The sequence below is a fragment of the Oncorhynchus masou genome, chromosome 8, assembly GCF_036934945.1.
Source record: "Oncorhynchus masou masou isolate Uvic2021 chromosome 8, UVic_Omas_1.1, whole genome shotgun sequence".
Taxonomy (NCBI): Eukaryota; Metazoa; Chordata; class Actinopteri; order Salmoniformes; family Salmonidae; genus Oncorhynchus; species Oncorhynchus masou.
In genome coordinates, this window is record NC_088219.1 from 35,631,196 (window position 1) to 35,645,971 (window position 14,776).

At 47.1% G+C, this 14,776-nt stretch overlaps 1 protein-coding gene across 4 annotated transcripts in view; it reads left to right on the forward strand.

Moving 5' to 3' along the window:
• The window catches only part of LOC135544570 (disabled homolog 2-interacting protein-like), a 222,288-nt gene that overhangs the window by 181,623 nt on the left and 25,889 nt on the right, over positions 1 to 14,776 (forward strand). The gene's annotated exons all lie outside the window — the stretch shown is intronic.

The window sequence follows — 14,776 nt, forward strand, 5'->3', positions numbered from 1 at the left end:
GATGGAGGAGAGAAAAGGGATGACGAGAGAGGAACAGGGAGGGATGGAGGAGAGAGGAATAGGAATAGGGAGTGATGGAGGAGGAATAGGGAGTGATGGAAGAGGGATGACGAGAGAGGAATAGGGAGTGATGGAGGAGAGAGGAAAAGGGATGACGAGAGAGGAATAGGGAGTGATGGAGGAGAGAGGAGGAAGGGAGGGAGGGAGGGATGGATGGAGAGAGGAATAGGGAGTGATGGAGGAGAGAGGGAAAGGGAGGAGAGAGGAACGAGAGAGGAATAGGGAGTGATGGAGGAGAGAGGAAAAGGGATGACGAGAGAGGAGGGAGTGATGGAGGAGAGAGGAAAGGGATCACGAGAGTGATGGAGAAGATGGAGGATGGAGGAGAGAGGAAAGGGACGAGAGAGGAATAGGGAGTGATGGAGAGAGGAATAGGGAGATGGAGGAGAGAGGAAAAGGGATGACGAGAGAGGAGGAGATGGAGGAAAAGGGATGACGAGAGAGGGAGGGATAGGGAGTGATGGAGGAGAGAGGGAAAGGGATGACGAGAGAGGAATAGGGAGTGATGGAGGAAAAGGGAGAGGAAATAGGGAGTGATGGAGGAGAGAGAGGGATGACGAGAGAGGAATGGAGGAGGGATGGAGGAGAGAGGAAAAGGGATGACGAGAGAGGAATAGGGGAGTGATGGAGGAGAGAGGGAAAGGGATGACGAGAGAGGAGGAATGGAGGAGAGAGGAAAAGGGATGACGAGAGAGGATAGGGAGTGATGGAGGAGAGGGAAAGGGATGACGAGAGAGGAATAGGAGTGATGGAGGAGAGAGGAAAAGGGAGAGAGAGGAATATGGGAGGATGGAGGAGAGAGGAAAGGGATGACGAGAGAGGAATAGGGAGTGATGGAGGAGAGAGGAGGAAAGGGAGTGATGGAGGAGAGAGGAAAAGGGATGACGAGAGAGAGGGAGGGATGGAGGAGAGGGAGTGATGAGAGAGGAATAGGGAGTGATGGAGGAGAGAGGAAAAGGGATGACGAGAGAGGAGGGAATAGGGAGGGTGATGGAGGAGAGAGGAAAAGGGATGACGAGAGAGGAATAGGGAGTGATGGAGGAGAGAGGAAAAGGGAACGAGAGAGGAATAGGGAGTGATGGAGGAGAGGGAAAAGGGATGGAGGAGGGAGTGATGGAGGATAGGGAGGGATGGAGAGAGGAATAGGGAGTGATGGAGGGAGAGGAGGGATGACGAGAGAGGAATAGGGAGTGATGGAGGAGAGAGGGAAAGGGATGACGAGAGAGGAATAGGGAGTGATGGAGGAGAGAGGAAAGGGATGACGAGAGAGGAATAGGGGAGTGATGGAGGGGGAGAGAGGAATAGGGAGTGATGGAGGAGAGAGGAAAAGGGATGACGAGAGAGGAATGGAGGAGAGGGATGGAGGACGAGAGAGGATGTGATGGAGGAGAGAGGAAAAGGGATGACGAGAGAGGAATAGGGAGGGATGGAGGAGAGAGGAAAAGGGATGGGATGAAAAGGGAGAGAGAGGAATAGGGAGTGATGGAGGAGAGAGGGAGGGATGATGGAGGAGAGAGGAAAAGAAAAGGGATGACGAGAGAGGAATAGGGAGTGATGGAGGAGAGAGGAGGGATGACGAGAGGAATAGGGAGGATGGAGAGGAAAGGGAGGAGAGAGGAATAGGGAGTGATGGAGGAGAGAGGAAAAGGGATGACGAGAGAGGAATAGGGAGTGATGGAGGAGAGAGGAAAAGGGATGACGAGAGAGGAATGGAGGGAGAATAGGGATGATGGAGGAGAGAGGAAAAGGGATGACGAGAGGATAGGGAGGATGGAGGGAGGGATAGGGAGTGATGGAGGAGAGGAAAAGGGATGACGAGAGAGAATAGGAGTGATGGAGGAGAGGGAGGGATGACGAGAGAGGATGGAGGATGGAGGAGGAAAAGGGATGACGAGAGAGGAATAGGAGTGATAGGGAAAAGGGATGATGGAGGGATGACGAGAGAGAGGAATAGGGAGTGATGGAGGAGGAGGAAAAGGGATGAGAGGAGGAATAGGGGTGATGGAGGAGAGAGGAAAAGGGACGAGAGAGAGGAATAGGGGAGTGATGGAGGAGAGAGGAAAAGGGATGACGAGAGAGGAATAGGGAGTGATGGAGGAGAGAGGAAAAGGGATGGAGGAATAGGGAGATGGAGGAAAGGGGATGACGAGAGAGGAGGGATGGAGGGAGAGTGATGGAAAGAGGATGGAGGACGAGAGAGGAATAGGGAGTGATGGAGGAGAGAGGGAAAGGGATGACGAGAGAGGAATAGGGAGGGATGGAGGGAGAGAGGAAAAGGGATGACGAGAGAGGAATAGGGAGTGATGGAGGAGAGAGGAAAGGGATGGAGGAATAGGGAGATGGAGGAGAGAGGGGATGGCGAGAGAGGAATAGAGAGTGATGGAGGAGAGAGGAAAAGGGATGACGAGAGAGGAATAGGGAGTGATGGAGGAGGAAAAGGGATGACGAGAGAGAGGAAAGGGAGGGATGGAGGAGAGAGGAATAGGGAGTGATGGAGGAGAGAGGAAAAGGGATGACGAGAGAGGACAGGGGGAGTGATGGATGGACGAGAGAGGAGGGGGATGGAGGAGAGAGGAAAAGGGATGAATAGGGAGTGATGGAGAGAGGAACAGGGAGGGGGATGGAGGAGAGGGAGGAAAGGATGGAGGAGGGATAGGAGTGATGGAGGGAGAGGGAAAAGGGATGACGAGAGACGGGGGATGACGAGAGAGGAATAGGGAGGGAGGGAGGGATGGATGACGAGAGAGGAACAGGGAGGGATGGAGGAGAGAGGAAAAGGGAGAGGTCGAAGGACAGAATTAACTGTCAGTTTGAGTTTACCCTTTCAGTCAAACCTGGAACTGGGGAACTAACCAGCAATGGTCTGCATGGGAAATAACCCCCCACCCAAATGATCCAGAACCTTCTTTGAAGTCACAACTGGCACAATATTACCCGCACAAAGAGAGCCAGCAAATATACACTCACACAGCTTTGTTTTTGAGAATTTGATGTACTTTTTGGGGATTAAAAATGTATTCCCACTTAAAATCCTATTTTCCCTAACCCTTAACCTAATCCTAACTCCTAACCCTAAACCTGACTCCTAACCCTAAACCTAACCCTAACTCCTAAACCTAAGCATTAACATGAAACAAGTCCTGACTTTAAAAAATTATGTTTTCCTACCTTGGTCAGGACACACGTGTACACACACACACACACACACACACACACACACACACACACACACACACACACACACACACACACACACACACACACACACACACACACACACACTCAGATATGGGATCCCCCCCTCATATCTGCAAGGAGCTGATGACATTGGATGAAAGCCCTCCTCCAGCTATAACGGTACTACAGTGTGTTTACCACAGCAGTGATACGGAGAGGTTTGGTCCTAGCTCCCTGATGTTGTTCTGCTGTAAGGCTGACTGACACTAGGGCTCCGGCCCAAGTAGTGCACTAGGGGAATAAGATGCCATTTGAGACACTGCCTCACTCTGTGCCTGTGGGAAGACTGGGATTCATTTTCATCCCCAGCTAGCTCTCCCAGCTGACCCTACTCTGTACTATACCCTCCATAGGAAGAGAGGGAGTGGTAGAGGAGAGCGGGAGGGAAGGAGAGAGGGGGAATAGATGAGAGAGAGTGAGAGTGGTTCGTGTCCGCTCCCCTAGAGGCTCAGCCCAGGGCTTCTAAGCCACAGTTATCGATCAGCTGTTGTAATCTCTTTTCTTCTCTCTACGCCATCTTTTTTCTATACCTTTTTAAAAAATAAAAATTTAAGTTGTCCAATAGCTTGTCTTCACTCGTTTATTGGAAAAGCTTCCTGTCTTGCCTTTGGGACTTTATGGTGTTGGCTATTAAACCCAAAAGAGGCATACAAACACAACAAAAATGTGGTACACTGTGGAAATGATAACAAATACTCATTTGTTATCATTTCCACAGTGTACCACAAGGAAATGCGAGGAGTGATAATTAAAAGGATTAAAAGTAAATGCGGAAATGTCAGAAAATGCTGTAAATTATGATTATTTTGTATTTATTTTAACAATCAGAAGAGAGAAAGCCCCATTAAAACCACTACTCAAGCATATTTAGAGCTTTTATTATTAAAAAACATAAAATACAGTCACAAGTGAGAAAATAATTGTGATGTGATTTTTTGGCCATATTGCCCAGCCCTAAAGGAAGATGCCAAGACTCTCCCACTATCTCTCGCTAACAAATTTAGCTATGGAAACACTTTAGAAAAAGAGAGAGATCTCAGCATCAACAGAGAATGATTTTCTGTGTCTTTTATGTTTGTTGTCTGTGATAGCCAGGAATGTAATGTGCTCTGTATTCTGAGGGTCAGAGTATATTCTGTGTGTGTGTGTGTGTGTGTGTGTGTGTGTGTGTGTGTGTGTGTGTGTGTGTGTGTGTGTGTGTGTGTGTGTGTGTGTGTGTGTGTGTGTGCGTGTGCGTGTTATAATCAGTGTTTTGTAGGGGATGTATTGAATAGGTACACCTGGCGCAGGCGATGTCGATGTCCTGATTTCTTCAGCTATCTTTGTTGTTGTACCCAGCTCCTGTTTATGTTGACATGTACACACTAACAAATAATGGTTCTAAATAGTACCCGATAGGGGTTCTTTGGCATGTAATCGTAGCAGAACCCTTTTTGGTTCTCAATACTGTAGAACCCTTTTTTGAAGGCTCAATAAAGAACCATGCCCCGGCAAACAAGCACATGCCAACACACAGACACTATCACACACACACACACACATCTGCTGTCTCACTACTGCCTAGGAGAAAAGGCAAGAAAGCTGATCTCCGAAGTGCTATAGCACACACACACACACCCCTGGGATGGACAAGACTTTATGAGTGTGGTGCTGCCAGGTAAGACAGTCTGCAGGGAGACTCTTCTGCTGGAGTTTAACCTCTTATAACCCTTTTATACCAAAGACTGAAACCTGCCAACTTAACCATGACGTTTTCTTTTTAATGCCTTTCCTTTGTATCGGAAAGGGGAAGCTGGTACTTTTATTTAAGGGAGGTAGACGTGATTGCGGTATTATGTTTAAAACACCTGCCAAGGCCTCAGTATAAAGCGTTGCCTTTCATCTTACCGACTTTGGCACGCATTAACCCGTTTGACACATACCAACACACGGGTGTGATCATTCTACAGTGGTCCCTGCAGTGTACTCTCAAACCGGTGTGATGAGAACGCTTGTTATGTAGAACGTCCAGTTATGATTGACACAACATACAGCGTTTGAGCTGGCCACACTTCCTTTTTTTTCCACAGAAACATTTTGCACAAGCACAGTCCTTACAAGTTAACGTCTTGATTGTGAGCAGTTTGTTTTTCAATGCAATGTTCAGACATTCACAGAAGTAGCTACAGCCGAATACAATCATCCAAACCGGAAAATGTAGGCTACATTAGTCCTAGCGCTAACTGAGGAAAGATTGATTAAACACAGGCGGTCATATTTAGCTAACTCTCAGCTGACAAAACCATAATATGAATTAGCTAATAGCAATGACTATTTACAATGAATCAGTCCACGGGTGAACTCGCCATTGTTCAAAACAATTGAATAAAACGCTTTCTAGTCATGGAAAGTAATCCGACGATGGGTAGTTTGTGCCCGCCGCCATGTTTGTTTGTTTTTCGCGTCAACCAAAGATAATAAGAGGACAAGATGAGTTTGGTCTGTTTGCAGTATGCATGTTGAAGAGGATGTGTCGTCTACCATCATTCACTTCCCTTCATTCCCGGAAGTTTGTTCGAAAGATGAGTGAACCATCCCTTCACCTCATTTTTGTTATAACATCTTTTGTCTGGCTAACGTTTACATGACACCCATAATGCATTTTAGAATGTCAACAAACATGGCGCCACACAGTTGGCAAAATAGCTTAGCTCATTATAATCAGTACAACCTTCAAAAAAGTATTTCACACACATCACGTGTCCATTACAATCTATGCAATAATCAGAATGCATTATTTGTCACCAGTACTTGAAAACGTGAATAAAACAGTAAATACATCATGCTCAATACACACAGTACCAGTCAAAGTTTGGACACACCTACTCATTCTAGGGTTTTTCTTTATTTGTACTATTTTCTACATTGTAGAATAATAGTGAAGAAACTATGAAATAACACATGGAATCATGTAGTAACCAAAAAAGTGTAAATAAATAAACCCATGAGTGAGTTGGTGCGTCCAAACCGTTGACTGGTTCTGTACATACGGTATGCTACATTAGAAACACTGCATAGGCACTTACTTTGATAGAAACACACACATTTCCAAAGTTATTCCCTATTTGTCAGGAAAACAACAATGAAGGTAAAGTAAAGCAAAGTAAAGCCTCAAACATAAATTGTCGTCAACAGTGAAATGGGCTAATTCTATGTCAATTAATGAGGAGGCAGAACACACCTCAATTCAAACTGTTGTTAGAAAATGGAACTTGTTTAAATTAACGAATTGAAACAGTTTTTTTAACAAGTATGATGTGCTAAAAATAGCTAACTTACTGTTGTGAATGTAAAGAAATGATAGCAGTGCATTCTGTCGGAGGAATCTAAGAACTTAATCAATGCTGGGTTAGTCAGGTTACCATGACAACGGTCACAAAAACAGGGTCAAAGTTAAATGTCTCTTCTCCCAGCCCTCTCCGATGCCAGCTAAGCACTGGATGCATAAATGGCAAATGCCAACAAGAAAGAGGTCAAAATGGGACTGTTTGAAAGGGGATCATATAAACATTGCTCTTTGTTTTTTCTACAGGCAACATTCCGTGAATCCTGGTTAAATTAGGTAATAGACTTCTCCCCTCTTTCCCTGTCCTTTCTCCTCCGTTTATTAACTCTGATCTGTTGAGCTGCACTTTCTTCTCCCACTCTCTCCACCATCCTCTTCCTCCCTTCCTCCCTCCGTCCACTTTCTCCCTCCACTCATCTCCTGGGTTTATTAACTCTGATCTGTTGAGCTGCACTTTCTTCTCCGGGCTCGCTCATCTCCCTCCTACCCTCCCTCTCCCGCTTCACTCCCTCCTTCCTGTCTCCCTCATGTCTCTCTGCATGGGAGGTTGTGGTGGTAGTGAGGTATAGTCTGGGTGATGGGATGTGACAGTAATATAGAAAGTGTCCCGTTTTTCCTCATTAGCACTGAAGCGAGGGAGGAGGGGGGCGGGCCGGAGGAGAGAGCGAATGAGGGAGGAGTGGTGGAAAGAGAGAGAGAGGGGAAGGGCGGTTGGAGCTCTTTTTAGGCCCTTGTCTCGGCGTATTAGAGAGGCAGAGTGGGGTTCCTAGTAATACTCTGTTATGACACTGGTCTCCGCTGGCTCTGTGATTACTACGCACACACACACACACACACACACACACACACACACACACACACACACACACACACACACACACACACACACACACACACACACACACACACACACACACACACACACACACTGCCCTACCAAAGGTTTCTGTATTCCTTGAGTATTGCTAGTCCATTCTAAGGACCACATGATGTAGATTCATCACAGCCCTGTTGCTAAGCTAGGATCAGACCTTTGCATGTATTGAACAGGTTCTGCTTTTATCCAGCACCCCTGTCTAACCCAGTCAGTACACTGCTACATTTAGGTGAGTGGAGGGGTCATAGTTTGCTCCCGAGACACTGAATCTAAGCTACATGCTCCCCCCCCTCTCTATCCCTCTTTCTTCCGTTCTCTGCACCCCCTCCCATTTCGCATCCCCCTCTCTCTCTCATCTAACTCCTCTCTAATCGGGTATGAATTTGCCGGAAATGGCGATAAAGGGAAGAAAAAGGAAAGGAAAGGGGTGGAGATGAAGAGAGAAGGGTGGAGGTTGGAGAATAGATCATAATTGGGCTGACATTCTCCCAGGGTAAAGAGAAGAGAAGAAGAACCCCTAGTCTAATGGTTGACCAGGTGGCTGCCCATCCACTCAGGAAAGGTCAGGTATCCTCAGGCTACCTCGTGTGTGTGTCTGATCCCTTATCCCTGCCAAGTTCCCCAGCAGCGGCTTGACTATTGCCACACCACCCAGAGATGTGTTGCTGCTGCTGCTGTGTGTGTGTGTGTGTGTGTGTGTGTGTGTGTGTGTGTGTGTGTGTGTGTGTGTGTGTGTGTGTGTGTGTGTGTGCGTTAACGGAAAGTCTCTCTTTTCATTCACATCAAGCTCTCTGATTGGCTTCCTGCTGCTAGTCTTTGATTTTCTGGGATAACATGCTTAGAACCACAGGACCTGTCTGAGTACCCTCCTTCTCTTATTTCTCTCTGACTTGCTTTCTCTCTCTCGCTCCAATTTCTTCTCTCTCTCTCACTCTCTTCTCTCTTTCTCCCTCTTGTCTCTTCCCTACCTCGCTCTCTTTCCTCGTCTGTTCTTTAAAGACTACGGTACCCCACTGTTTATTCTCCTCTCTCCCCTCTCTCACTACATCTGTCTCTTCTCTCACCCTGCTGGCGTTCTCTCACCCTGCTGGTGTTCTCTCACCTTGCTGGCGTTCTTTCACCCTGCTGGCATTCTCTCACCCTGCTGGCGTTCTCTCACCCTGCTGGCATTCTCTCAACCTGCTGGCGTTCTCTCACCCTGCTGGCGTTCTCTCACCCTGCTGGCGTTCTCTCACCCTGCTGGCGTTCTCTCACCCTGCTGCCGTTCTCTCACCCTGCTGCCGTTCTCTCACCCTGCTGCCGTTCTCTCACCCTGCTGGGGTTCTGTCACCCTGCTGGCATTCTCTCACCCTGCTGGCATTCTCTGCCGCTGCTGGCGTTCTCTCACCCTGCTGGCGTTCTCTCACCCTGCTGGCGTTCTCTCACCCTGCTGGCATTCTCTCACCCTGCTGGCATTCTCTCACCCTGCTGGCATTCTCTGCCGCTGCTGGCGTTCTCTCACCCTGCTGGCGTTCTCTCACCCTGCTGACGTTCTCTCACCCTGCTGGCGTTCTCTCACCCTGCTGGCATTCTCTCACCCTGCTGGCGTTCTCTCACCCTGCTGGCATTCTCTGCCGCTGCTGGCATCACTCACCCTGCTGGCGTTCTCTCACCCTGCTGACGTTTTCTCACCCTGCTGGCGTTCTCTCACCCTGCTGACGTTCTCTCACCCTGCTTGCGTTCTCTCACCCTGCTGGCGTTCTCTCACCCTGCTGACGTTCTCTCACCCTGCTGGCGTTCTCTCACCCTGCTGGCATTCTCTCACCCTGCTGCCGTTCTCTCACCCTGCTGGCATTCTCTGCCGCTGCTGGCGTTCTCTCACCCTGCTGGCATTCTCTCACCCTGCTGGCGTTCTCTGCCGCTGCTGGCGTTCTCTCACCCTGCTGGCATTCTCTCACCCTGCTGGCATTCTCTGCCGCTGCTGGCGTTCTCTCACCCTGCTGGCATTCTCTCACCCTGCTGGCGTTCTCTCACCCTGCTGGCGTTCTCTGCCGCTGCTGGCGTTCTCTCACACTGCTGGCGTTCTCTCACCCTGCTGGCGTTCTCTCACCCTGCTGACGTTCTCTCACCCTGCTGCCGTTCTCTCACCCTGCTGCCGTTCTCTCACCCTGCTGGCGTTCTCTCACCCTGCTGGCGTTCTCTGCCCCTGCTGGCGTTCTCTCACCCTGCTGGCGTTCTCTCACCCTGCTGGCGTTCTCTCACCCTGCTGGCGTTCTCTGCCCCTGCTGGCGTTCTCTCACCCTGCTGGCGTTCTCTGCCCCTGCTGCCGTTCTCTCACCCTGCTGGCGTTCTCTCACCCTGCTGGCATTCTCTCACCCTGCTGGCGTTTTCTCACCCTGCTGGCGTTCTCTCACCCTGCTGGCGTTCTCTGCCCTTGCTTGCGTTCTCTCACCCTGCTGCCGTTCTCTCACCCTGCTGGCATTCTCTCACCCTGCTGGCGTTCTCTCACCCTGCTGGCGTTCTCTCACCCTGCTGGCGTTCTCTCACCCTGCTGGCGTTCTCTCACCCTGCTGGCGTTCTCTGGTTAAGAAGACTTCCCGGCTCTGTCCTTTTCAGAGAGTTATTAAGATGTGTCGTTATTCCCTATGTGTGTCGCAGATACTGGGTTACAATTGAGTCACAAAATGGACATAACGGCATATTAGTTTGGCATATCTAGGCTGAAATGGCCCCCTATTCCCTACGGGCCCTGGTCAGAAGTAGTGCACTATATAGGGAGTAGGGTTCAATTTCAGAGGCCGCTCCAACCTGCTTCCTGCTGTCCAGTATTGGGTTTGAGTGACGTTCTGGAAGTGTTTAGGAAGTATTTGCCAGGGCCAGATGGCAGGGACTAGGATGGTCCATGATACCTTTTCCTCTTCCCAGTTTTCCAATTATCCCTAGCCGTGCAGATCCCTGCACATTTCACAGATCAACACACACACTCCTCACACTAAACTGGGCTCATCTCTCACACACACACACACACACACAAATTCCCTTAACGAACAGCCCTGCTGCCACAGGCCCATTTAGCCATCACCGTCATGTGCTACTAGCTCTCCGCTTGTCCGGTAGTATGGTTCTGAGCTAGGTTAGTTTATACTGAATGGCTTTTGTGGATGATTTTGATAACACATCTCCATTTTGCCATTACTGTGTGTGTGTGTGTGTGTGTGTGTGTGTGTGTGTGTGTGTGTGTGTGTGTGTGTGTGTGTGTGTGTGTGTGTGTGTGTGTGTGTGTGTGTGTGTGTGTGTGTGTGTGTGTGTGTGTGTGTGTGTGTGTGTGTGTGTGTGTGTGTGTGTGTGTGTGTGTGTGTGTGTGTGTGTGTGTGTGTGTGTGTGTGTGCTCGATAATACAGACTCCCCCATGACTGCGTCAGAAGAATGAGACAAACCATTATCACAGTGTGAGCCGTAATCACACTGCTATGGGCAGGGCTTGGCACTGTGACACACACACACAGTCTCACTTTCTCACTCGACTGCTAATGGAAATAGAAATGGACCGGAAAAATTACACTTTTTCTTTGTCAGCTGATTTAAAAATAAAAATGTATCAACACGTGAAATGAAACGCAGGGCCATGGCGCCTTAGCAGCAGCCTAAGCAGAGAACTCCTGTACCTTATATCAATATTTTTTTGATCATGAATTCCTTTTTATGGCATTTTTTTTCACCGACAATATATTTGTTTTAAGAACGTGTGGCAACCTGATGGGTTAGTTCCAGATGGAGTTGCCAATGCGGCCGTTAGAGACTCGATGCTGTAAAACGGGGAAAAGCAGTTTGGATTTACCTTGAGAGGGAGTCTATGTGCCGAGCTTTGAGTCTGGTAAAGTTGATACAAAAAAATGAACAATTAATCAGTAGCAGTGCGTGTGTACAATCACTGGGGAAGCCAAGCCAATAAAAATAAACTATAGTACAACGTTGTTTGCTCTATAACCCATTTGTTCATACGCCACCGTGACATACAGTAAGATCATGACAACGAAAAGACAAGAGTCACACAGTGGCGGAATAAATTCGACTACACGTACGTTTGTTTCATCACAACACCCGGAAAGCGACATCTGTCCGGTGAAGTCCACAAAGCAAAATGTTGAACGTAACAGGCAGTTATATGACCTGCAGCGTGGTGAAACAAGTTCCTGTTTTCTACAGTTTACTAGACAAATACTGATTTATAACCATGTAGTTACCACAAGTCAGCCGAAAGACAACAGGAGCAACGCCTCTGTTATTCCAGCACCATTTCAACGGAAACATTTAAACATCATCAAATCAATAAGGCTACATTTTTATACTTAGCTTAATACACTGAAAACAAACTTAAAGATACCAAAAACTATTTAAAATCAAATCAAATTATATTGGTCACATACACATGGTTAGCAGATGTTAATGCGAGCGTCGCAAAATGCTTGTGCTTCTAGTTCCGACAATGCAGTAACAACGAGTAATCGAACCTAACAATTCCAAAACTACTACCTTATACACACAAGTGTAAAGGGATAAAGAATATGTACATAAAAATATATGAATGAGTGATGGTACAGAACGGCATAGGCAAGATGCAGTAGATGGTATCGAGTACAGTATATACATATGAGATGAGTAATGTAGGGTATGTGAACAAAGTGGCATAGTTTAAAGTGGCTAGTGATACATGTATTATATAAAGATGCAGTAGATGATATAGAGTACAGTATCGACATATGCATATGAGATGAGTAATGTAGGGTATGTAAACATTATATTAAGTAACATTGTTTAAAGTGGCTAGTGATATATTTTACATCAATTTCCATTATTAAAGTGGCTGGAGTTGAGTCAGTGTGTTGGCAGCAGCCACTCAATATTACTGGTGGCTGTTTAACAGTCTGATGGCCTTGAGATAGAAGCTGTTTTTCAGTCTCTCGGTCCCAGCTTTGATGCACCTGTACTGACCTCACCTTCTGGATGATAGTGGGGTGAAACGGCCATGGCTCGGTTGGTTGTTGTCCTTGATAATCTTTTTGACCTTCCTGTGACATCGGGTGGTGTAGGTGTCCTGGGGGGCAGGTAGTTTGCCCCTGGTGATGCGTTGTGCAGACCTCACTACCCTCTGGAGAGTCTTGCGGTTGTGGGCGGAGCAGTTGCCGTACCAGGCGGTGATACAGCCCGACAGGATGATCTCGATTGAGCATCTGTAGATGTTTGTGAGTGATTTTGCTTTTAGCTCAATCAATGTTGCTTAATATCATGTGGCCGTCCATGATATTGATTTGTGTGTGTGTGTGTGTGTGTGTGTGTGTGTGTGTGTGTGTGTGTGTGTGTGTGTGTGTGTGTGTGTGTGTGTGTGTGTGTGTGTGTGTGTGTGTGTGTGTGTGTGTGTGTGTGTGTGTGTGTGGTTATGCTTCCTGCTGCTAGTAAAATAAGAAATTTTAAAATAAGAAATTGACTCACACTACTTGTAGACTAGTTGAACGGCAATGCCATCCTCCTCGTGTTGCCAAAGCAGTCTATGGTCTGTCATATACTACGCTTTTAGTTTTCCCATAGGCTAGCAAGCATTTTAGCCACAGTAGGTAGCCTAACTTCCTCGCATGGGCAAAAATGAACCAGCTAAATTAGCTAGCTAGTTAACGTGAGCTTACCAGGCTACATCTAGGCTACACATTGAACTTCAGTCATCTCAGGCCAGTGGCACAATATATTCATTTATGGTTAGATCATAATCGTTTGCCTGTACAGAGCATTAAGTCAAAACCACAAGTCCAAATCCACATCTCCATCTCCAGCTTAGGAAAGGGCCGATTTTAGCAAGCTAGGTACTGCAGGTCAACACAAGCAGACATGAAACAGACACATTTGTCTGACAATGATGACATTTTGATTAGGATGTGATTTGATTGGTGTGAAGCCAAATCCAAACTGGCTGCCCTTGGGGGGAATTTTGCTGTGTCAGGACAACCCACAGTTGAGCTCAGCTCAACGCTGATAGGCTAATTATTTTATAATTGTTTCATCAAGAGAGGCCAAATGCTTGCTGGCATCAATCAATCAAATGCTACGGTGGCAACACGTCATACTCTTTTTGTCCAGACAGCATCAGATACATGGGCTACACATACTGAGACAGAGGGGTGCTGTTTCCCTCGCTCAGATGATTTCTCTGGTGAGATTCAGCCACTAGCGAATTGACGGAAAATTATGAAAACACAGAGAGACGAAAGATCAATTATTATGATTATTTATTTATTTTATTGGTCAAATAGTTGGGGAAGTCTGGTTTCCCTTGGCATCCATGAATACACGCCACTGCAATTAATGTGGCTAATTCATATAATCAGAATCCACCACAGCGTTAATTAAGACTGAAGCTGGCCAGTCATTTGTTTAAATGGCTAGCTAGCTAACGTTAGCTGGTCGAGGATGGAGAGAATCCGAAAGCAAGACGGCAGTGGTGTGCTGCGATGAGGATTGTAGGGTGCTCTTTAACTATTATTGAAATGTGGTGTGCTTTCTGGCACCTCTTCGTGACTGCCATAGCATCGTCCAAGTGAGGGCTTCATTTTTGGGGTAGTGAAGTTAGCTAGCTAACTACCTACTTACTACAGAGTCCATGAACTGCAGTGGCTTAGCCACAACTTCATCCGACTGAGACACCTTGATGAGACTGCGTTTCCTACCCTGCCTACGGACTTTCTCTCCCCACTTGACCACCTCCCTCAGATGACCACTCAAGCCATGAAGTTTCTAACGACTGTCCATTTCATGATGTTGTGATTGTCACACCCTGACCATAGTTTATTTGTATGTTTCTATGTTTTGGTTGGTCAGGGTGTGATCTGAGTGGGCATTCTATGTTGGATGTCTTGTTTGTCTATTTCTATGTCTGGCCTGATATGGTTCTCAATCAGAGGCAGGTGTTAGTCATTGTCTCTGATTGGGAACCCTATTTAGGTAGCCTGGGTTTCACTGTGTGTTTGTGGGTGATTGTTCCTGTCTCTGTGTTTGTTGCACCAGTCAGGGCTGTTTCGGTTTTCCACGTTTGTTGTTTTGTATTGTTCGTGTTTCATCTTCATTAAAGATGTATCTAACTAACCACGCTGCATTTTGGTCCAATCCTTGTTCCACCTCTTCGTCAGAGGAGGGGTTGGAAGAAACCCATTACAGTGATATTGTTTTTCTCAATTACTTGTCTTTTTTGTGTGTGCTTTGAAGCACTTTTGAGATTCTTTGAAAAGCACTATATAAATTTAATAAATTAA